Source organism: Chroicocephalus ridibundus, chromosome 5 (genome assembly GCF_963924245.1).
Source record: "Chroicocephalus ridibundus chromosome 5, bChrRid1.1, whole genome shotgun sequence".
Classification (NCBI taxonomy): domain Eukaryota; kingdom Metazoa; phylum Chordata; class Aves; order Charadriiformes; family Laridae; genus Chroicocephalus; species Chroicocephalus ridibundus.
The window spans coordinates 58,516,618-58,541,606 of NC_086288.1; the positions used below are offsets into that span (position 1 = coordinate 58,516,618).

At 44.2% G+C, this 24,989-nt stretch overlaps 1 protein-coding gene across 1 annotated transcript in view; it reads left to right on the forward strand.

Moving 5' to 3' along the window:
- Positions 1–12,782: 12,782 nt before the first annotated feature.
- C1QTNF7 (C1q and TNF related 7) overlaps positions 12,783–24,989 on the forward strand; it is a 52,144-nt gene continuing 39,937 nt past the window's right edge. The window contains exon 1 of the mRNA XM_063336259.1: positions 12,783–13,476. The gene's annotated coding sequence lies outside the window, so the exon portion shown is untranslated. The remainder of the gene's footprint in view (positions 13,477–24,989) is intronic.

Genomic DNA, 24,989 nt, shown 5'->3' on the forward strand with positions numbered 1-24,989 from the left:
CTCTCACGTTTTCACATCCCAGCATCCCCACATCCCTGCATCCCTTCTTCCCCACATCCCAGCATCCCTGCATCTGTATATCCCAACATCCCTTCTTCCCTATATCACAACATCCCTACATTCCTGTATCCTCGCAGTCCCTCTGCCCTGAGCGCGGCAGATCATCCCTCTCTGATGCAACACCCCTGTGCAAGGAGGGACTTGCCTTAATTGCTCAGCAGCAGAGACTCCCCTCAGCGAGTGGCTTGGGAGCACTGATTCCATCATTTCTACCCATAGAATTCAACTGTGACAATAGCAAGTGTTGCTTTTTTGTCACTTCTTTTTTTTTTTTCCCTAAAGGATTTAAAGTAGCCACTCAGCTAACAGACAGATTACCTGGAATCAAGCTAAGTGGAGTATTCTGTTTCCTTTCCCTTTTCTTTGGAGAGGGAGCAGGGGAACAAATCACGTATTCTTTAAATAAAATAAATTTGAAGCGGCAGATGAGAATTTGTGAACTCATGCTGAGATTTTACTTTGAATCATGGGAAGAATGACTGGGAACTGGAGCCTCCCCCATCACTGGGGAGTGCCCTCACCCTCTCAATGATAAAATAATCTTCTCTTCAGTGCAGAAAACATTTACCTAGCCAGTGTAAAGCTAAACTTATGTCAGAGAGACTCAGAGAGTCCACCCAAGAATATCCTCATGGCTGGACATCAGGATATTTTCCTGGAGGGAAAATGGATTTAGATCTCCTGAAGCAGAGGAAGGAGTTTGTCGCCTACACTTCATGACAGTCAAATGTTTTTCTTCATTGTCTTTTAATATCAGTGTTCAAAAAATTAAATATTTTTTCCAACTCAAAGCAGCTCTTCCCTCCTCTTCCTTTTTTCCTTTTGTTTTTGGTTGAAAAAAAAAGAGATAAGCAACATAGAATCATAGAATCATTTAGGTTGGAAAAGACCCTTGGGATCATTGAGTCCAACCATCAACCCCACTCTACAAAGTTCTCCCCTACAGCATATCCCCTAACACCACACCTAAATGACTCTTAAACACATTCAGGGATGGTGACGCCACCACCTCCCTGGGCAGCCTATTCCAGTGTCTGACCACTCTGTCTGTGAAGAATTTTTCCCTAATGTCCAGCCTAAACCTGCCCTGCTGCAGCTTGAACCCATTCCCTCTTGTTCTATCGCTAATTACCTGTGAGAAGAGACCAGCACCAACCTCTCTACAGTGTCCTTTCAAGTAGTTGTAGAGAGTGATGAGGTCTCCCCTCAGCCTCCTCTTCCTCAAACTAAACAGTCCCAGCTCCTTCAATCGCTCTTCATAAGATTTATTCTCCAGGCCCTTCACCAGCTTTGTTGCCCTCCTCTGCACTTGCTCCAGCACCTCGACATCTCTCTCGTATTGAGGTGCCCAGAACTGGACACAATACTCAAGGTGTGGCCTCACCAGTGCTGAGTACAGGGGGACAATCACCTCCCTCCTTCTGCTGGTCACACTATTTCTAATACAAGCCAGGATGGCATTGGCTTTCTTGGCCACCTGGGCACACTGCTGGCTCATGTTCAGCCGCTTGTCAATTAGAACCCCCAGGTCCTTTTCTGCCAGTATTTTAAAGCAGCCCAGCCCAATTCTTCTCCCTATTGGCAGCTGAATCAAAAAAATCTGTGAGCTGTGAAACGATTATCTAGGCTTTTTGACCCAATATAGAAAGCTGTCAAATGCAGATGTTTGAAAATAGCAGACTCCCTGTTTGTGGGTAACAACCATACACACACACAAATTCTAACATGGAGAGGGAATAAAACAGAGGGGAGTGGTCGGCTAGAGAGTTATCTCCTTGTGTATATGTTGATATGCAAGGGGAAAAGTAAAGCCATGCTTCCTTTCTTGGCATGACTAGCAAAATATACTAAGCTATAATCATGGCCTTGAGGTATGTTGGAGGGGAAAAAAATATTAATGTTAACCAAGAAGTTGACAAAAAAATTATCTCTTTCTTAGCAAGTGATGCCCAAACCCCTTTGATGCCTCATTGCCTCTAAAATTTGCCATTTCTCCTTGCCCTCAACACTGACATCAGGAGGGGACCTGGGGTGGCAGATAGCCTGTCCCTCAGCAGGATGGCCTCTGGCTTTGGGAAAGCGACACCAGGTACTGCACGCTGCTGCGGGGCCAGCTGCCGGTGAGTGTGCAACTCCAAGGCTTCTACAGGGATAACTTTTGGCGGTCAGGAAGGGAATTTCCCTAAAATCTCAAAGGGCGCCTCAGAGCTTCACATCTTCAGAGGTTTAACCTGTGGGTGCTGTGAGAGAAAAGCATTTTACCTTCACTGCTTGGGAGAAGTGATTCTGAAGGTTCTGTAAAAGAGGTTTAGAAAATAGAGAAAAATATCTGCTTAAAAATAACAAAAATACCCTATAAAAATGGTCCCAGTTTTCAGGTGCTTCATTCTCACACTAAGGACCAGCTTTTAGCAGCAGAGAGGGTATCGAAAAATGGTTATTAAAGCCGAGGTCGTGCTTTCAGCATTCAGGGTCATTTGGGAACCAAAGTAAATCTGTCTCTCAAAGATGAGCTTCATACGTGTGAGTCCACTCAGGTACTTCTGCCATGGCAGAGTAACCCTTAATGAGCCCTCTTAAACACCGCAAAGAGGCACAAAGAGACTTTAGTACAAAAATAGACTGAGTCCATGATTTCTTAGTAATTCCTAATGATGTAAGTCTTTTGCCTTGCAGCACTATTACTCCTGGGTTGTTTGGCTGGAGTCACTTGGGAAGTTTCAAGAAAATTTGGAAAACAGCACTACGGAAATTAGAGGTCTCTCTCGTATCTGTGAGGATAAATACATTCACAGCGCAATTAGTTACTGTGGAGTTAAAATGCTGTCCAGGAAATATAAGGGGTGGAGAACAGTGACATTTTGGAACCAGAAAAGAAAGATATTTGGAAATTTTTAAAATAGAGCCTATAGAAAACAGTTCACATGGGACAGAAAAAGGATATCCTCATTTTTCATCATTAAGAAGAAACAACACTGTAATTAAAAACAGACTCCAAAGTACTGGTCTGTTTATTCACTATAGATGGACTGAATTAACAGTTGGTTAGAAAACACACACACATGTGAAAGGATAAATAAAATAAGGGTATGGAAGACTCTATTTTTCCTTTCAGACTTCCATATCCAAGTACACACGTCTTTTCATCTAAGACTGCGCGCTCTCGTCTTTGCTGCCTTCACTGGGAGCAGAGCATGGTAGTGATGGGCTTTGCAGCTTTCTGGGCTTGTTACCACTCCAACTTCTGCCGTGTCACAGGATTTTCCAGATTCCTCACTGCTCTTCGTATTACATTTGTACCTTTGGTTCCAAGCAGTGATGGCTGAGCCAGAGGGCTGGGTGAGGACGGAGAGGGGGGACGCAGTCTCTGGCAGGGGGCTGTCTCCCATCACTGGGCAGTGGAGCTGCTTGTTCCCAGCAGCTGCAAGGAAAGCATTAGTGCTCCTCTCCTCCCCTTCCTGCGCCTTTTTCCACTAATGCCATCTGGCCGAGTGTGCGAGCTGTCATTCCCTTGGTCTGGCTGAAACCACACCGTGCCACCAGCCAATTCTGGGCTGCTCCCCGCTGCTGCTTTGGCACCTTCTCTCCATATTTACCTCACCTTCACCCCAGCCCCAAGCTTTGCTATGAGAGCAGGGGGGCAGGAAGGAGCAGATTTTCCAAGTCCTTCCTCCTGGTGCAATGCCCCAGCAGCCAGGCTGGGCAGCCTCCATCCCTGCCACAGAGAGGGATGCTGAGAGCCACAACACCATCGGAAGAGACCGTAAGGTTGTAGCATCTTCTGCTTGAGGCACTCCAACCTAGAATGACTCATGGACTCTGGTCTGTTTCTTTAATTCAATGAAAAGTGTCCTGCAAACTTATAAAAAATCCCTCTATCCAGGCAAGCGTGTGCACTCCCTGTCTCAGCAAGCGATTGCAGTATCACTGCCTCCAGCCACCTTCTTGAAAAGTGGACCCATGCCATGAACTTCAGCATCTTGTACAGCCCAGCATACGCCACCATCACGTGCTTGGCAGCATGCAAAGAAGAGGGTGGTGGTGCCAGTGAGTGGTAACACATTCAGCCACCCAGGTCTGACCTGCAGCATGATGTGGGTGGGCACCTCTGGGGCCAGTGGACACAGCCCCACACATGCCACATCCCTCCTCCTGTAGGGAGTCCCTCCCTGCCTGCTCCCCACTGAGCTTCTTTGCACTGCCTTTAATGCATCCTAAGCCCTCCAGCAACTCTTTCAGCTTGTTAATTTGGCAGAAGAAAGGTGCAAGTTCTTGCTGGGTGAGTTGGTGCCAGCTTAATGAGCTGAATCTGCCCACAGAGGTATCTGATGAGTGGGAGGACCAGCGGAAGGAACACACAGTTTAGCAGGGCAGGGTGCTGGGGTGGGGCAAACAACCCATTTTAGCAGCTGGGGACTCCTAGATAAGCTCAGCCTGTCTTTTGGATTGCACCCTGCGATAGCTGGTTCCACAACGCCTCTATATTTGAAAAGCAGATATTATCGGTGGGCCCCGGTAACTTGCCTTCTGTTAGTACCAGTACTCAGTTGCACAAAGGTAGTAGCAGGTCTCCACCGTGGCAGCACAGCTTGGGGATTTGGGATGAGCGTTAAAACCTTCAGCTGTGCCTGCTGAAGTCCCTAACTTAAATTTCTGGCCTTTCTATACATCTTTGAATGCATGAAAGAAAGGCTTTTCTGCTAACTAAAATAAATGTTCCAGCTTTTTATGATAAATTGCTCATTCTGGTCAGTGCTGTTATGCTACCTCAGCAGGTTTAAGCAGTCAAGCTAATTGTGACAGCAGTGATTTGTTTGTCCTGAATTAGACATTTCATTTCAGAAAGTTACCAGCTATATTTTGTTACCATTAGTGTCAGAGAACTTGAGTAGGTCAGGAAATGCATATAGCCAACAGCCTACTCACTTGGAAAGGCATCCATAGACAATAAAGTTTTATGAACAGAAATTTAATGGCATGGATCTTTCCACTCTTTCCAAAGAGTCTGAGCTTAAGTGATTATTTTTGATGCTGAATCCTTCCACTTAGGTAACTGCTGGTAATGCAGGCTGCATCCTGCTCCGCTGCTGTACAACGACGCCATCTGTAATTAATTGAGCTTCAGCCTCCCTGCTTTTGTTTTGCCTTAGCTTTGGGGGATGGTGTCAATTGACAATTAAAAAAATCCTCCTTCCATTAAATTAAAGAGCATTTTAAAAAAAGAAATGCCACCCTCTGATAGCAGTTTAGCAGCCGGAAGGACAGTCTATCAGACAGCCAGAGAAGGAACAGCAGAAATGAATATACATGCGTATCCATATGTAGTGTTTGGTTTTCTTGAGGAATTGCCATTTTATCCTGGAGTAACCCTCGAATCATTTGCAGAAGGGTGTCAGATAATGCTTTCTTCAAACCCAAGCCAGCTGTATGTGCAGACAGGGAGAACCATATGGTGCCTCGTGTGCGGGGCTGATATTTGCCGGGTTATGAAGATAGCTCTAAAGGCTGTCTGGCTGACTGTCTCCTGGCGTGAACACCGAGCCGCACTCGGCAGCTGCCCTTTCTTCCTGAGAGATGCATGGATCAAGGGCCGCCTTGGGTAGGTTGGAAGGCAGGACGTTTTCTGAATTACATAGGAAAACTGCCCCTCTCCAGGTAAGGGACTTTCTCAGTTTCTCCACCCATACAAACTGCTCTCATCAGATAAAGCAAATGTGTATTTTTTTAATGCTTTTGTCTTCCTGGTTATGCATTGCATGAATTCAGTACAATTCCAGACCTTATTGGAGGTATACAGCCTTTTCTTATCCAATTCTCTTTTACTATAGTGACTAACTGCTAGAACTTAATCGTGAGTTTTGAGACTGGGTAACTGGGCTGAGACTCATCCAAACATCGTATTTCTGTCTGGACAGGACTGTCAACACTTCAGCACAAATTGTCATCCATGTACACTTAAAAATTCACTTCTGTGGTGTTTGAATTTCTTTTACAGTAAGTTTCTTCACCTATGCACAAGGCCTGTAATGCTCAAAACACTTTCATAAATCCCACTTTTAAGAGGTTTGTGATGTTCTCTGCACCTCCTTTATTTTGAAGAACTTGTAAAACAAGATTAGAATACATGCAGCCTTCCACATCCAAGGACTTGATAGCATAAACAGCATTTGTCCAGGGGAGTTTTATATGCAGGTTGAGAGCTACCCTGAGCCTGAGGGAGTTCAAGTCTAGACCTCTTGCTGCTCAGGAGAGTGCCATGACCTCCAGGCTATGGGCTCCTCTGCCCAGAGGAGATGGTCCAGCCCTCTGCTGAAGCTGTGCCATGCTGCAGAGGAGAAGAAGTTGTGAATGCAAGGGTCCCTGAGCAAACGGGAGCTCTATTTGTTCTTTAGCCCTGTGATTAGGGCCCTCACCTGGAGATGGTGGGTCTTTTTTCCCACCTGTGCTTCTAAGGCTGCTTTGGGTACCCATTCCTAGCACTAGCAATGCTAGTGTTAAAACAAACACAACACTCAACCCCTAAATTTGTTCTGGAGTTTGGGTCTGTGAATATGGCATATCCTGAACAGTCATGGGGATGAGCCTTTCATGAGAGGCAGGCAGAGAGACAGTTGCTTGACATAACTAGTAAGAAGGCAAATCTGAACACGTGCATGGGCACAGAGGAGTGGGCATACTCCAGAGACGCTGGCCTGAAAGTTGTGATTAAACTTCTAACTCCATATCAGCTTGTTCATCTCTACCTTTTTTTTCCCCTTTTCGCATTCCTGGGCAAAAGTGAGGATGGAATAGTCAAAAGTAATAGGTTACAGGGAACTAGACAAGGAAAATATGGAGTTTGGATTCAACTAAGTTAAATTAAAGGAGTTGGCAAGATAGTCAGAAAGAAACTGGAGAGACCAACAGTAGAAGTTAGATTGCTGTGAGAAATAGGAATATTAACTGCTTTGTACCAGGGTGATGGGATCACATAAGATTATTATTTTTCAAAAAAAGATTTATCAAAATACTGTAATATAGTAATAATTTGTCAGCGGTTGTGAAGTCCAGGCACCTCAGGCAACTTTTCAAATTCTGCATAATCTTCAATGTCTATGGGAAATACAATGAAATATACCCTGTTCTTAATTGATTCCTTTTGCGCCACATTTTTCACGCAGGCTTGGCTGTTGGCCTTTCTTTGCTAAGAGAGGGTTTCAACAAGTGGAGAAGATGGATGGCCAAACCAATCAATTACAAAATATACAAAAGGTCAAAGCACTCAGCTAGCACATTGCAGACTGCTTCCAGATAAACCAAGCATAATAAATCGGATAACTTCCTCTTTGAACAAACAAAATAAGGAAACTAGCAAGTACTTCAAGCTGATAATGTTTTCTTTATGACTTGAAGAACTATGTGCATAGCCCTGCGGAATATGAAACAGGCTAGAAGTCCTTTCCTGCACTATCCTATTGAAAGAGAAGGCAACAAAAATAAGTAGTTTGCATCTGTGATGCTGAATAGACTTGTGACAACATCTAAAGTAAATTAAGATTGGTGTGTGGAAGCAGCGAAATGTCGTTAACCTTTGTGAATAGCTGTAGCATTCTTCTTCATAAGAGTTTTGAATGAGGGGCTTGTAGAAACATGACCATTAGTCCTGGGCAATGAACAGTGGAGGGCAGCAGTGCTTGCCTACTGCTGCTGCCATGGTCTCTGTTTGTGGCCTCCAATGCCAACAGACCTTCGTTGTAATAACTGTATGGATGCTTTGGGCATTTTGATGGGTAGCGCTGGGGGATTCCTGACCACGATGTGGCAGTAGCAGCAGGGCTGTGGGAACTTCACTGGTGTCAGCAGAGGTCTGAAAAGGGGCCAGCAGAGCTTGCTTTCTAGCATGTACAAACCCAATGCACCCAGGAAGGGGAAACTGCTAATAATGCTCAGAGGAATTATTTGCTTTCCCAATCCTCCCAAATGAGTATGTGTGCTAATTTTAAATGGGTCTGTGTTACTTTCAGACTTATCTTTAGTTGCTTCTTGACTGCACTTGGCAGAAGAGAAATAAGTATAAGCCATTCTTATTACACTATCTTGAATACCAAGCATGTTTTCATTCCATCTAGCTAACGTGAGTAGAAGATAAACTGGTGGCTTATTTCCTTTTCCAAAATAAAGGGGAGTGATAAGCTGAGACCTCATGGAGAGGAAGCTGCGGTGCCCCTGGAGGTTACTTCCGTCCAGCCACCCATGACACGAAGACAATAATTTTGCTCTGAAAGGGATGTGAACTGACAGATGTGGACTTTATTTCTATTTCCATCATAGACTCTGTGGATTTGGAAGAAAGAAAAACCTGGGCATTTAGTGAAACATCTCTATAACCTGTGAAGGGGCTTCACGTCGCCCATTGTGAGGCCCTAACTTCCACTCAGAACAATATGAAGGTAGACCTTGTTTTCTTAACTTTGAGGAAAGACCTGTGCCCAGCGATATTAACATGACACTTTCTGAGTAACACAAATGTTCAGTGTTTGGAGAACAGACACTTTGGTCTGCATTTGGTACAATGGTCATTCTCTCTGCTTTGAGAAAACAGACAAACCGAGAGAAAATAAGGTAGAAGATTTAAACACAGCATTGCTTTTTGCAGACATTGACACTCATTTCAGGAGCCCTGCAAATCTCAGTAGGTTCCCAGTGATGGCCCGAGGCATCAAAACATCTTTGCAATTCTGGGCTCTGGCGTTTAAAACTCCTGCAGGAAAAGTGTGCTGTGGAAAGAAAGGGGAGGGGAAATGAACAGCAGGGAAAAAGTCCCCATCACCATGTGGAGGCGTAAGCAGGTGAAGTAAAACTCCAACTCGAATTTTAATTGCAGATGTATAGTGGAGGCAATGGAGCTGCAATGCTCTGCCCCATTAAGACTCCAAGCCCTAGCACTGGGGTGATCTGACTCACTGGAGGGTGAGAAACATAATGTGCTGTACTGCTTGCAACAAATAACATTCGATTTCAAAACAGTAAGTATAGCAGAGTTGTTTCAAGCTGTTCCAAGCAGACAAGATTTAAACCCTGCATGTTAGTTTTACCTCGGTGACTAATGATTGAATGGAGGTGCAGAGCACAGGTGTCTTTAGTTAGGTAATATTATTGGGTAAATGAGATTTCGACTGTGTTTTCCAGCAAATTTAGGCTTAGAATAAATTATACTAATTTGAAAAGTCAGAGGCCCTGTTGGAACTGCACTTTGCATCTTATATAGATAAAAAATGCACGTGGAGTTAATCCATTAGTATCCAGATGCCTCTCTGAGGTGTGCAGCCCCAGCGGGTGCCCAGTCATCTAGACATGAGCTGTTCATCAGCCATGTGTCCCCATCCTGCAGCCATTCTCTCGTTGGGCATCTACAGATGGGAGTCCACCAACTGGAGCTCATGAAAGCGGCACCCCTTAAAAGCAGACCACCAATCCCTCCCTCTTCTGTTTCCTTAATAGTGATACCGGAATTTACTGAAGTTTTCACACTGATCTCTTTCTTAGCTATTTCTGTGTTATCATCCTGGGAATACCTTATGAGCTCTTCTGCTGACCAAGATGTAAGTGCCAAGAGCTAGCTATTAAAAAAAAAACAAAAACAAAAAAAACCCCACAACACAAAAAACCCTCCCAAACAACCAAATAAGCAAAATCTTCCATGTGTTTTGACATCATATTTCCATGTAACCACTGGTTTTTCCTCTCATTTAGGGCTACTGGAAAATGACATATTTCTGTTTCCCTAGATGAAGCCAGTCTTCATTCACACCACTCTGTATGAAGGGAGAATTAGGCTTCTGGCTTTTAGCAGCTTTGTGACCTCCTGGAGTGCACTGTGCCATATAAACCTGATCGTTCTCTCAGTATTGAAGCAAGATGAATTCTGAGCAGTTACATTCACGTCTTGGCAATCGAACTGAGTATTATCTGGATATAAATGCATTCAGCTATAACACAGGAAAATGCCAAATCCCGGCATCAAAGGATACTTCTCTTTTTAATGCCACAAAGTCATAATTCCTTCCTGCCAGCAAATCAAATTCTTAGTGGTTCACTGCAGATGAAGGATTTTCTTTGATTCCTGGTTCAGATACTTGTGTTGGAAACATCCTTGATACTTATTAGAACCTGCTGAATCTTAAAACACTTCGGTCAGAGAAAGGACTTAAAGATGTCACCAGGAAAAAGTCCCAGCTGCTTGCCACATGAGAGGATTAAAGATGACAATTTGTCAAGGGTGTGACAACTATTTTCCTCAGAGAACATTTACTTGTGCATCTATTAGATGGATTTATGTTTTTTGTCTTCAAGATGCAACAATCTGTTATGCAACAAATGTCCGCGCCTACAGGACCATATGGAGACTTGCATTCACAGGTGAGGCAAGAGCCATTTTCTTCTCCTTTGAAATTTCTCCGAGATGAAGGATTCATTTTTCCTTAACTCCTGCGTTAGTTGCTGTGTTGTACCTGTGAGGACATGAATGCCAAATAGCAGTTCCCAGTTCAGCTGCCACGGCTAGCAGCTCCATCCTACCACAGCTGCGTCTCAACAAAGCCAAAAGCAAGAAAATCAATGTTCTGGTGAAATGCTGAAATATGAAATAGTTGCCCAGAACTGTAACTTTAGAGGGATTAGAAATGAGCCTATCACAGGCACCAGTGAGCAACCCTATAAAAATAAAATCTTTCTTCCAAAAAAATTGAACCTGTGTTTTCTGTTGAACACTTAAACCTCCAAGGCTTGCAGAGCGCTTTGCAGTTGCTCCTCCACTTTTACTCTTGCATCCCACCACCAGTCTGGAAAGCCTGGTAAGCAAAAGAAATGGGTTCAACTCTTTACTTTTAAGACTCTTGTTACATTGGAGCTCACGTTCCTTTCCCTCTGACAAAGCTTTAACTGCATCTTCTTCCTTAAGCCTCCTTCTCTATAACATACGAGAGAACTGCCAGCTGGTGCTTTAACTTTGTGTTGTGGGCCACAGAAAACTTGCCAGGTAGTCTCAGAAGGCATAAAACATTAACAGCTCAGAATAAACATTTGATTTTTATCATTGCGGCTATAAAGTTAATGGGATTAATATTATTTGCTACTTCACTAATGGCTATTTATTCCTTAGTCTTATTCCTGTGAGGCAGGTTAGTGAATGAAAGTGAGGAAGACTCAGTCCAGAGGTAGCTATGAATCAATGGCAGGGCCCAGGTTTCTAATTACCACGAGTCTTCTCCACGGACTATTAGAAAACATGTTTTTTTTTCCTATGGGACAGGGGCAACATCCCTGCTTCCCCAAGAAAGACTCATCAGGAAGAGAAAGCAACATCTCATGCTTCCCTAAACAGGAGCAGAAAAAGGCCAACTGCGGGAAATGCTCTCCAGATGATCTTTAAAATTTCTAGGTTAATTCTCACAAGAATGTAAATACAAGTTTCCAGAGATGCCACTACCTAAAGGGATATGCCTCATGCCTGATCACAAAATGAAAATTAAGATACAAAAATCATTTAAGTTGTTAAGTGACACGATAGGATGCTTTGTATTTTTACTGTTGCCCACCTGAATGCAAGTCCACCAGCAGATCCACAGAGCAAAATAAAAATACTCTGATAGCTATACTTTGTGAAAAAATGAAGACTTGTCAGCTCATATACTGAAGTTTTCATATTACCATATGATTTTATAACGGAGTATTCTATGTCCTGGTTATTATCATTTAGTACTGGAATGACACTCCACTAAAAAAAAAAAATTTGGTTTTCCTTAAACCCTTTCTCCCATCATTGGCAGTGGTATTTTATCTATGCTGATTCAATGCACAGGGCCCTGTTTTTTAATTCTCAATTTAAAATAGGATATACTTAATATTTTATAGTAATGTAAATTAGAACAGTCAAATGAACAGGATCTTTTATAGCCACTTCAAAGGTGGCATTTTGACATTGGCTTGTTTTGTCACAGAAGATTAATTTCCCCTTTCAGGAGCACCAAACACCTTTGAAAATGTCCATCTAATGATTCCATCTTCATTTACATTAGTTTTGCAAGGAAATATGTCTGGCAAAGCCAAACTCACTTAATAACAACTACAATAAACCTTATCTCACCTTAGCATCAGCAGGTCGGTTGGATGTATTTCCAAAAGCACTCAGTGATTTGGCGCACAGTCTGAAATAGGCTTTTCAGGACTCTCAGTTTCAGAAAAGAGTCTGTTACAGTACTAATGTGGAAGCTCAGAAACTGAAATTTCCCAAATCACAAAAATGTTTTATAATTGGCTTTTTTGTCTGCTTGCTTTTAGCTACTCTGCAGAGAAAACTCATAAATTCAATTCATAAATGCACACCCTGTGTGTCAACCACAACTGGTTGAAATAAATTCCCTGCAAAACGGAAGAATTCCACATGGGCACCAGCAACTCTCCTGCATGAACAACATTTCACATGCTCCACTATCTTAATTTAAGCAAAGCAGAACACAGGCATGCCCAGTAAATGGATGCCTTTGGAAATCAAACCTCTGCTATTTAAAGCTTGACAGTGTCTCAGAAGATTGGATCGTTGCCATGAGTTCCTTCTGAAACTCTTCAAAATCACATGAGGGAGCAGTTTGGGGTGGTGCTCAGCCATGAACTTCAGCTTGGGTGTCCCACCCCTTGTGAGAGGGACACCCTGCATTGCATTAGCACAGGAAGCCCAGGAGAAAGCCCTTGGACATGTCCCCTAAGCCCCATACCAAGGACCAGCACCTCTAAAAACACTGGGAGTTTTTTGGCCAATTCGGGGACCAGGCCCCCTTGGGAGCTCCGAGCACTTTGTGTATTTGAGGCTGTTGCTTCTTCCTCTGCTTTGAGGCAGATGCTGCTCCTCCCAGATCCCACGCTGAGGGGACTACATGCCAGAAAAGAGCATGATTTTTTCCTCTTCTCTGTGTCTTTACTGAGAAGGCGACAAGTTAGCCTATCATGCTTTCCAAAGATGATATAACATTACTTCGGGGACGCTATGCCCCAGGTCCTGTTGGGACTCTGTCATACCGCTTCAGTCTGGAGCACACGCTCGCTCCTTGCTCCATGGTATACATTGAGCTCCTTCCAGCAGGAGTTTTACAGCAAGCTCACAGTTGCTTTAAATTAGAAAAGTTGGCAAGTATCCGAGGAAAGGAGTGGGAGCTTATTTAGCTGAAACAGACAGTTACAAAACTCAATACAAGAGCATCAAGCTTCAAATAAGTTTTCACGAAGTACATTATTTGTCATCACGGCATTTAAATTTGTTTTAAAGGATTTTGAATCACCAAAAATTACCCGTTGGCTTAAATCTACAACTCTTACGACGCTACCCAAAAGAAGTGCATTGCTTTCCCTCAAAAATCCGATGTCATCCACTCGAGCATAAAGGTAAGATGTAACTGATTCTACTTTCCTATTCTGACTTATCTGGAATGCATTTGAAGAAGGGAATGTAATAGAGAGACCTATTGGAAAAATGCAGGTTTTTGCTGGGATACATGCGATTCCATTAGAAATCAGCTGTAATAGAGCTTCAGTGAAATCTGTTTATGTATCTTGTCTTGTAAGGGAAGATTAATAAACTTGGACAATTATGCACATAACATTACTAACAAAATGTTACCAGACAGATTTTTTTCAAAAAGCAAGGACACAATTTTCTGGAAAAAAAAATTAAAATTTAAATGTCTACCTTTCACAGGGTTTAAGGTGATTTAATTGCCTAAAATCTTTTGAAGTATTTCTCTCTATTTAGCTTTAATCTTACATGCCATCAACCCAAACCAGAAATTATTGGTTTTTTCCCTCGTGAATGATTCCAACACTGTTCCAATTCTTCACTTTAACCTTTGTTGCTATGGTTTCATAGAAACTTGTTTTGCAAAAAATATCTGTAAATACCAAATAAATCATTTTGCTTCAGGATTTTGCTCTTGCAAAGTTAAGCTCCTGCATTTAACTTATTAAACCCTCACAAATACATCCATTTATTTTGTTGGGGTGTTTCTTCTGTTTGGTCGGTTTTTTTCAAGGTTATTTAACTTCTTGTGCTTCCACTGCTACTGGCAGCATGCTTTGTGCCTATGTGCAGGCTGCGGAGAGAATGTGTCCTGTTAAATAGAAATGAAACGCTGAGCGTAGGTGATTAAACACAACCTTGGTCTGGGTAGGTGAGAGTGTAAATGGATTAGCGGTTTCTTGCTCCCTTTTTTCCCCTGGGTCCCTGGTTACCATTATCCAGGCAAGGCTGAGGCAAGGCTTGCCCGCGTGCCAGCTGCCCAAAACCTGATACTCACAAAGGTGGCTAATTTCTCTAACCCACTCACTTTCAAGGAAATGATGAGGCTTTTCAGGCTGAAGTTTTAGGAAAATATGGGTGTGAGCGCAGCATTGCCCACAGCCCTTGGAGCTGTGCAAGCTATGGAAATTTGCTAACACTGACAGCTGGAGAAACAGCAACCTGCTTCAGAAATCACACAATTACAGTGTTATATAGCATGGCACATTAAAGAGGCAGAAAATCCCATCTTCCTATAGTGCCTGCTCCCCATTTTCCCTGGTCTGGGACAACTTCAGCTGCGCTATGGGAGCAGATTTTCCCTGGTGGGAATGCAGGGCTGTAGGTCCTCCTGGTACTGTGTGCCCGTGGGTCATGCTCCTCTTAGGAAATGCATCTAAGAGTAGAGAAACGCGGAGCAGAGAGGGCAGGGGAAAGGGTGGGGAAAGCAAAACTGGAAGTGGAGCAGCAGATATGCCTGGCCCACTGGCACGGGGGAAATCCTGAAAGTTTGGTTCCCTTTGAAGCTGCCCCTGGGTTAAGATTTGTGCCGAGTGGCACAAAAGCTCACCATCACCATCCTCACTGAGCTGTGGAAAGGCAGGGCCAGGGGAATCCCCATCAGGTGTCACCTGGGTGAGGACTATGTGCGGCAGAGATTGGGAAGAATATTCCATGCACATAGTTCCCTATTCCTTGTCCTTCCTCCACAATACCCCACCGATCTGATGGATAGGTGAGAGTAAATGTGGTTGCTGGTCTGCTCCATACTTCTTAGTGACACAGGAGACAGGATGGTTTCTGAAATCGAGTATCACAGACACAGGGACTGTTTCTGGTTCAGCAGCAGTAACAGCCAATAATGCAAGAACACAGTGTTCGTATTATTTCATCTCCTCCGTCACCTCCATGCTTCATTGATGCACTTATTTACGGTTCAGTCCCAGTGGCAAGGTGAGAAGGTAGGTGGAAATCCACATATAAGCAGTGTCCTGAAGGCTGGGTTTGAGTGCCTGCAGAAGATCCTCTGTCCCATTTGCTGTGATAGAGCTGACATATCCTTAATTCTCTGTGACGTGCCCGTTCACAGGTCTGTCCCATGCACTGCTAAACCTAATTTACAGGGTCCTTAAACAGATGTTACAGCAACATTACACATACTGTCATTGCATGATCGAATAACATCCATGTTCCAAGAGAGACACATTGCAGATGATAAAATTACTATTTAGATTGTCCAGAAAAACTTAACCTTATAGGGGAGTGAAAATCCTAAGGCTGCAACCTTTTATACAAATAAGAGGCATTGAAAAAATATAGTGTTTCTGATTCCTAGAGGTTGTTTGTCACAGCTGCAAGGTCAAACTCCATGTTATCTGCAAAGTGGATCTTTTTTAGTCAAAAGGACGCCAAAGCAATTATGCGATTGCCTTGGCAGAAAAATCTAGAGGCTTTGCAGGCTCATCTTCATGATCATACCTGGAAAATAAGTGTTGCAAGTGAGATAACTACCGGCCAGATTTGCATCTTAGTTATAGGCATCAGGCTGCAACTGTCAGCAAAAGGTATTCATTTCTGCTCACAGTCTCTCCAAAGTAAGAGGTGCAGATCTGTAGGGCTGTTTGTCTCTCGGGTTGAAGAAGAAATCCAGATTACTCCAATTTCACAGTGCTGCAGTAAATTGTTTGAGTTCTTCATAGACTAGGATTCAATTTTCATTTTGGAAAAGCAGTATGAATTGGTTCCTGGGTGTCTAGCCTCAAGCCTCACGTGATGTTGGATGCAGCTGGGAAAGCTCAAAGTAATGAAGGCAGAACTGCAGAGGACCTGACTCAAGTCTCCAAAGATAGTTTATGGTTTCGCCATATGATCAAACAGTCTATAAATTTCTGTGCGGTGTATGCATTGGGAAGGGCAGAACTGTTCAGTAAAAAAACAAGTCTTATCACAGAGGATAATGGGGACCCTTTTTAAAGGGGAAGAATAGGCAGTGCATAATGGGAAAAAGATCCTGGCAGCAAGAGGTATACAGCTTTAAAACAACCCAGAGGGAAAGAGAGGAAAAGTCTCACTGGCTGTGATGTTTCACTTAGTCTGGGCAAACCTAGAAGAAATCTGTGGGGACCAATCTTTCCTGGGCTGAGAGATGTGAGAGTCCATATGTTGTGCTGGCTTAAACGTATTGGCTCGTCTTCAGTCTATCTACTGTATTTGTCTTCCTCATCTGTGCGAGTATCGCATCTCTCAGACCCAAATGGGGTGCAGCCTACAGAAGTGGAGGCCAAATCTTGAACAAGATTTAATGGAGACAGTTGACTGTGTGTGGACGCCATCAGGCCACCCATCCTATTTTCAGCTTAGGCTCTCCCCTCCCCCTTTGGAGAGACCCCAAACCCAAAATCAGACACCCCGCAACAAACAGAAACATCTGGCAAGAGTCTAAGGTTAAAGTTGGGGAAGGAAGGGAACTGTTCAGCAAGGGGATATTTTTTTCGGATGTATTGTAATTCAAGTGGTCTGTTTTATTTCTCTCAGTTTTTGCTACATTCTTTCAATAAAGATATTTTCCTTTCAGAAGAAAATGAGAGTGGAGAGGGTATTAATAATGGAGGTGGGACCCGAAATGTAGTTTAAAAAATGTGCAATAAAAACAGGGAGTGATAACGCTATAAAAACAAGAAGGGCTCAAAGGGCAGAGCTGAAGAGGTGTGTTTCCAGCCTGATCACCCCCACCTCTTTCTGTTGGTCCGATGGGCCTCGTTGCTGGTTTCAGGCCAGCGTGGGCACCTCGTCACCACAGCACAGGGAGAGAGACCTCATTTGTGAGCTGCTGAGAGAGGGACCTCCTTTTTTTTTTTTTTCACCCTTTGGAAAAAAAGAAGTCTGAGCTTTTTCTGGATTTGTCCAGGAAAACTCTCCCTTTTCTTGGAGGGAGACTATCCCTGTGCTGGAACACGTATCTGCTATTCTCACTAGCAATTAGGACTCAGGACCAAAAGTCTTTTCCCTTTTCAGCAGTGCATAAAAACTTGATGTTACGCCAGCCTTGCTAGCCCGGCGCTGATGTTCCTGCACAGTGCCGGTCTGCTGCGCTTCAATGCACCTGGGGATTGATCCCACCGCCCCAACACATCCAAGACTGCTGTTTCTAGTCCTTTTTCACCATCACTAAACAGTGGAAGTGGCTCTTTGGGACTAAGAAGAGAAACACCTAAGTTACTTTTTTGCATCCATTGCTTATGCCAGACACCATGTCGTTTGTTTTTTCTACACAAAGCAATTGGCTTCTTTGAGTCTTTATGAGATCCAGCTCTGCATGGATGTGCTCTGAAGGTTATCTTCCAGAGCCTCTCCTTTTTTGGTCCTAAACCCTGAGAACAGTCTTTGATCACAGCCCTGCTTTAGCAGCTCTCCCAGTCCCACACATCTTTACTTGTCTCCAGCTTTTCTTCAGTTCCTCTACGCTTTTCCTCCTGTAAATTGCCAATCTGGTAGCCTCCTTCTCATAGCCCTTCCATTTTCCTGGTGTGTCTGTGTGTTTACCCAGAAGCTCCCCATTTACCACCTCTTTTTTGGGGGTTTCTAGAGGGGGTCTGGTGGCAGCCATTCCTCCCTAAAGCAATGGTCCTGTAACCCCTGCCTAAATGATGTGGGAAGGCAGAAGTACTCTCAAGCTCCCCAACAGCTGATTTCCCAATGGCTGGAGGAAGACTAAGGCTGCTTTAGCCTCTCTTGAGTCACTGTTTCTGTTATTCAGTGCAGACGTTCTGCTAGAAAGTGGTGATATGCGTCTGCAGATGACCTCTGATTACCAGCTTTGAGGTGGGGCAGTAAGAAATCATTCCAGGGAGAGGTAGTGATTTTAGGGGTGGGAACAGGATGGCCTACACTCCAGCAAAGCAGTTCCCATAAAGGACTGGAGTCCAGGTCACAGCTCCCTCTCCTCTCCTGGAAGAAGGAAATTTTCCCTTCTCTCTCCAGCTTGGGTAAAGGGAAAAGGAAAAAAAAAAAGTATCCTTTCCTGATTCAGCTTCATCATCATCAGTTGATCATATATCTGAGTGCCCCCAACAGGAACGCAAAGATCAAGTAACATGGGCAATCCAGCAGAACGAGCAGGGTCAGTGGTCCTGGCTAGCTGTGAAACAGGTTGTCCTGCTATCTATCCCCTCCCTCCTGCACCCCCAGAGAGAGCAGGTCTTCTCTGCCCGGGGCTGGCCCTCAGGTCTCAGGGGGGCTCTGCTGCACACTCAGGTCTCTGGGCATGCAGCAGGTATTTTTTAGTTTCTCTGCAGAAAGGGGGACCAGTTGCATTTCACTGTATTTGAAGCTTTACAGTTGCATTACACTGCCTTAAATCAGAATGGGCTTTCGGAGGCTGCATTGGAGGTTGCCTTCAACTGTTTAAGGAAAATTGAGTTTCCTCTGCAGGACTGCTTAGGATGCCTCCCTGCATGCTCACAGGCCACACATCTCATTCCTGATTTTGTAGCCTGCTTCAGGTAGAGATGCGATCCAAAATTTCTGTGCCTGGAATTTATCAGGCAGAAATACACGTATGTCGCACTGCGTCACACCAGAATGGTGCCTCCTGCGCTGTGAGGAGGTGTCCAACTTGTAGGACCTGTACTGTACAGCTGGTCTGAGAGCGTGCACTGAACCTGCCTGGGGTTTCTTGTGGGCCTGATAGAGCTCACAGATTATCCAAAAATCTTGGTTAAATGCACATATCCCTCAAACCCAGCTGGAGAAGATATCCAGCATGAAGAGGGCATCTTGGCAACAGGAGTTGTCAGAAGCCTCCCAGCATCTCGGTTTCTCCCTTTCTGCAGGCATGCTCTGCCCTTGCAGACCAGCGCTGATGTCTGAGAAGTTTGATTGCCAAAGGTTAAAAACCATATCTGACTGGTGCTTCTGCAGCCCAACAGGGCATGTATTAAATCCCTGCAATGGGATCCAGGCCACACTGAACTTAAAACAAGCCTCATGGTTCCCTTCAGCTGGATGGCGTAAGGGAGTGCATGATCTGGGTGCATCATGGGTGCAGCTCCATGGATGCCCAGGCTATGTTTGGATTGCTGCATCAGGCAGGATTTAGCCCCAGCTTCCTACTCCTGCAAATACTGGCTTGTAGCCGAGAGAGTTGTTTTCATACCTCCTGCACGAGGCAAAAGCTTGTGTGAAATGCTTTGACGTGGTGTTTCTTGGCTCTTTCCAACCTGTCTCAGCAATCAGGAAGTTGTATCACCTCCGTGGAGATACACCAGGGTTGTAAAACATCTCCGTTCCCTCAATTAGCACCATTTTATTAATCAGAAGGGGTGGCCGGACTGCTTACTGCCATCATTGCTCACACTTGAACAACCTCTGTGGTGACTCTGGCACAAGGATTGGATTCCTTGACAGGAAGACTTGATGATCCCATAGCAGAAACAGTTTCGCTTGCACGGAAGAACTGCCAAGACACCCTTAAAAGGAAGGCTGTGCCGAGCGCATGCTGCTGGAGACACTCACTGCTGCTCCCACCCTCACAGACACCATCCTGAGCAATCCCTGCCACAGACATGTGTCTCCTCTGCCCCATCGAGCCCCTGTGCAGAGGACAGAGGGCCTGATCCTTTTGGACCCCATGGCCAGAGGCCGTCAGGACCTTGCCCTGGTAGCGAATACCACCGCCACCCCCGCCAGCATCACACCAGCCCAGCCGGCCACTTTGCTGTACGTGCCTCCTCTCCAGCATGTCAGCAGAAGCAGATGTTTCTAATTTATCACTAAAAACAAACAACTTAATCCCCCAAATATGCAGCAGTTGGGGGTGAGGAGGGGCCCTTCCACTTAAAGCTGATTTATAAATTGGATAATTAGGGTTAATTTGTCCATGAATGAAGCAAATATGTGTCAGATACTGTTACCAGAGCTTCCTCCCTCTACTTTTTGCAAGCCCTAAGCATCCAAAGCCTTTTCAACCTGAGGTAACGGGACACGTTCCTGTTCTGCTGGCCAAAAGCATCTGGCACTGCTTCGTTTCATCAACAGCTCTAATATTTATCTATTTGGGCCTTCAGAACATTATCTGTGTGTAACTGACATTGCAGGCCTCTGTCGCCAAAGGCAGGCCTCGGCCCAGCGTAATGGCTGAAGGCGCTGATGGGAAAAGGTCTGAGCCCAAACACATTCCAGATAAAACGGAGAAAAATATTAGTTTTACCTATGTTGTACGAGAGCTGGAGGCCACAGCTAGCCTCAGAGCATCTGTATTTCGACACGTGCACATACACTGAGCCGTCCAGCCTAATATATATTATATATATGTTTTATATATATATATACCCTACTTCTGCTGACACCTACTTCAGACCACCAGTTCCTACTGCTTACATCTTAGAATCATAGAATCACAGAATTGTTTAGGTTGGAAGGGACCTGAACAACCCTTGCTCCCTCAGTAGCTCCTCATAAGACTTGTTCTCCAGACTCCTCAGCAGCTTTGCTGCCCTTCTCTGGACACCCTCCAGCACCTCAATATCTGTCTTGTAGTGAAGGAACCAAAACTTAACACAGTATTCAAGGTGTGACCAGATCACCTAGTCCACCCCCCCTGCCAAAGCATCTTCACCCAGAGCAGGTTGCACAGGATCATGTCCAGGCGGGTTTTGAATGTCTCCAGAGAAGGAGACTCCACCACCTCTCTGGACAGCCTGTTCCAGTGCTCTGTCACCCTCAAAGTAAAGGAGTTTTTGCTTATGTTCAGACAGAATTTCCTGTGTTCCAGTTTGTGCCCATTGCCTCTTGTTCTGTTGCCGGGCACCACTGAAAAGAGTCTGTCCTCATGGTCTTGACGTTCATTAAAAAAGCCTCTTCCCCAGGCAGCTCAGCACCTGGCCACACCACGTCTGCCATGCACAGGCAGCACTGAAGTAACAGCAATGCAGTGGCCTTAAAAAGATCTTAACAGATCCTGGACACATGGCAGCAATGCTGGACACGTGTCAGCAATGCTGGCCCAGTTCTGCCCAAGGGCAGAATTTGGGGGCTGCTGCCAGAGGTCTCTGTGTCTTGGGTGTCTGGGAAAGGCGATGGGAGAAGGCAAGTCCTACTGGCAGTAGGGTGGTGGAAACGCCTAGGAATCCACAAAGCAGAAAGTATCGGTGTGTGAATGGGAGGGAGGCCTTGTGTGAGGCCTCAGCAGCCTGCGGACCCCTAGCCTGGGATGGTGGGGTGGGTGGCCGGGGCTCAGCAGGGCTGGTCCTGGTGCTGCGGGTCACATGGTGCTCAGGGAGGCAGGGAAAGGGAGGCTAACGATGTTATCATGGTGTTACCTGAACCCCAGGGGTTTACCAGTTCATTACCTAAAAGGCAAAACAGGAAGACTACTGAGCTCAGTCTGCAAATCACTGTGCTAAGCCTTGCCCTTTTACATAGGAAATGGATGGCTGTACTGATTTCTTCAACCACACCTTTAAAAACAGGGTTCAGTTGGGTGTCCTCTCCTGGTAGGTGCTGCAGTTGTAAGAAAATGCAAAATAGCCTTGTATGCAGCTTTCTTCGGGGGGCATGGGAAATCAAACCTTACACTGGAATGGTGATAAGGCTGTGGAATGCTGTTGGGATGACCAGCGCTCCTCTCCTCAGCAGTCTCTTCTGCCGTGAGCAGCGTCTCCCGGGGCTGGAGCAGTCGAGAAACACTTCTCCTTCATTATTTCTATTAAATGATAAATTAGACAATGTACCAGGCTTGCAAAGACTTCTCATCAAGCTGGAATGTCAGCTAGGCTAAAGGAAAGATGAGAAGGAGAAAAGAAGAACGGAAGAAAAACAGAAGGAAAGCAGGATTAGAGTCAACAGCAGTGCTAAGAGCAGGAATCAGAGCCCTCAGTGCTCTGCTCCAGCTACTACACTCCCATTCCTCCCATAGGCGATATCCATAAAGCGATCTGGGAAAACAGTGGGTTTGAGAAGAAAACTGGAGACAACTGGAACAACACTGAGCTTGAAGTAATTCTATTTTTGGACTAAACAAAAAAAAAATCCAAACATTTTTTAACTCAATCCAGACAAGCTTGTGTTGCTTAAGCAGTTTTAAGCCTCATGCAATGAGAGCACCAGCACCATTTTATTCTGCAAAGCTGCAATCTGCTTTTCAGTTTTGAAGCCTTTTTCCAAATGAAGAAACCATATGCCATTAAATTAGTTTGTACCAGTGATGTAGCCCTTTACTTCTTGCAAACCGGGCTGTGCTTCAAATGGTGACATATACTGCAAGTGTCTTCTTCTCTACCTAGTTAAAGAGGTGCCTTCCCTCATGCAATGCACAAGGGGATGGTCAAGGATAGCCTTGTGTCAGAAAGCCTCATACTTGCAGGAAGGAGACTGGTTGCAGTTCATTGCAAGAAAAGAACAATTTTCTTTGATGTTTTCAATAGTTTAGTCTGAAATAGCCTAAACCTCACTACAGACCCGATGAAAAGACTGATGAATTTGAAGGCGGAAAGCTGTCTCAAATTTCCAGATATATGTTGAACATGATATTTTGGGGCACTGATTTTTGTTTCTGACTTTTTTTTTTTGCCAAGGTTGTAGAGAAGAAAGGGTTACAGATTTAACTTACGGGGGACTTGATCTGTTGCAAAAAGGATCATTTTCTTAAACTGTCAAAAGACTAAACATAATTTTTACCATCATGTTGGGAAAGTGACACAAACTGACAGAAAGCATGCCTTCTAATTCCCAGGGATTTTATTTTGCCTTCCTACCTCTGATGCAGTAGCAGGAGTTGAAATGAATTTTTCTTTTGGGTGACGATACACGCCACAATGGAAAAGAGAGAATGTCCTTGCCTTAAAGGATCTCCAGCGTTCATCCATGATGTCTGACCTCTAAGGGGCAAGACAGTTTATTAAAAAATCCTTTCTGACCCTGAAATGAAGGATCACATAGCACCTCAAGTGCAGGCTCAGGACATTTGTATGTGAACTTGAGATTTGCTTTTGATGGTTTTAATGGTATGTGTTGTTGATGTTCCTAAATTATATATCTCCGTGAAGCATTCAAAAACAAATGTTCAGCCCCCACGGGGTATGGTAAAAGGTCTAAGGATAAGCTTTGATGTGGATATAAAGTCATGGTAGCTGTCAGGTCCTGAGTCATCTGCCAGTAGCACCCACATGACCAGAAAGGGAATACATATGCTTCTGCACATTTTTGAACCAGACCTTCAGCTGGTGTAAATTAATTATGCTGCCTTTGCAATCAATGCAGCAGTATCTTGTCAGCTCAAGATCTGGCCTTTCCGATTCCAAGACTGAGAAGTTATATGGGCAAGATACTACACACTACAAGTTTAAAAAGGAGATTTTCTTTTTATACATTAATGACACATTAAAATTAGAATAAATTACACATTAAAAAGTCAGAATTCTTCATTTTTAATGTGCCATTTGAAGCATCAACAGGAATTTTCATCTTCTGAGTTCTTGCCCATTATTCACTAGCTCATATACTAGCTAAGACCATGTGAACAAGTGCCGTTAGCATCTCACCTTAAGTGAGATATTGCTGCAGTCCCGATTTGGCTGACTTGGCAAGGCTGAGCAGGTGTGCAACCGAGTTTCCAAGATAGAGGTTGGCAGTATGGAACATTCATGTATAGGTTGCAGAAAACCTTAACTGGATTGCTTCAGTATGCAGAACAAGTGTAGCCCAGATCCGCGACCCATGCTATATTCTTTTTGTTTTTCCCAGAAGTAATATATCGTTGCCTAGCTATATGCCATTTATATATATAGTGGTGAGACCATGCATAAAACAATATTATTCACCAAAAGCTAAATGTGAGATCGAAGTGTGAGGGCCATGCATATGAGCCACTTGTTTAAACGTTTTAATTTTCGTTCTTGTCTTTCAAGACAAGGCTATCTTGTCTTTCAATTCTTCCCAAGCCCTCCTTATGTATGAAAAGAGTTTCAAAACAAAAATTGATTCCAGATGTCTTAAGTGTATTTTTCCAGGCCTGCAACTTAAACAAGTTACAGCAATATGCACCTTCACATAGTTTTTGATCATTATAATATGAATTTTCACTGACAGCAGTGGAGATCACAGGGACCTTTCCCAGTTTCCAAAACCAGCTTTTACTAATTTGGATCCCATTCCAGATTGTCAGAAGGGCTGTGTTTTAAGGAGAATCATTCATTTGATGATCCCTAGTACAGCTGCCCACCACATGTACAGCAGCAAAGTAGCACTTTTTAATTTTCCCCCACTTTCAGCTTCAGCACTGGAACCCATTACATGGCTGGCATCCCACAAGTGCTGTGTTACTTTGCCCCTCACCTCAAAAAGTTATATGTAATGACAGGGTGGCTGTTAATAACTAATAGCTAACTAATAGCAGGAATGCAGAGAGAGGTGACAGCAGGTAGGATGCCAGCCCTTAATTGACTGCTTAATTTCTTGCTCTGTACAGACTGTGTGATCTCTGGCAAATAATATCATCCTTGTGCCTCAGGTCCACAGCTGTAAAATGAGATATTATTTTTTGGCTTCCATGCCAGGTAAGTATAATCAAATGACTGGGTGATCAGATACTGCAACAACCAAAAGTTTGTAATTACCTGGGGTAAGG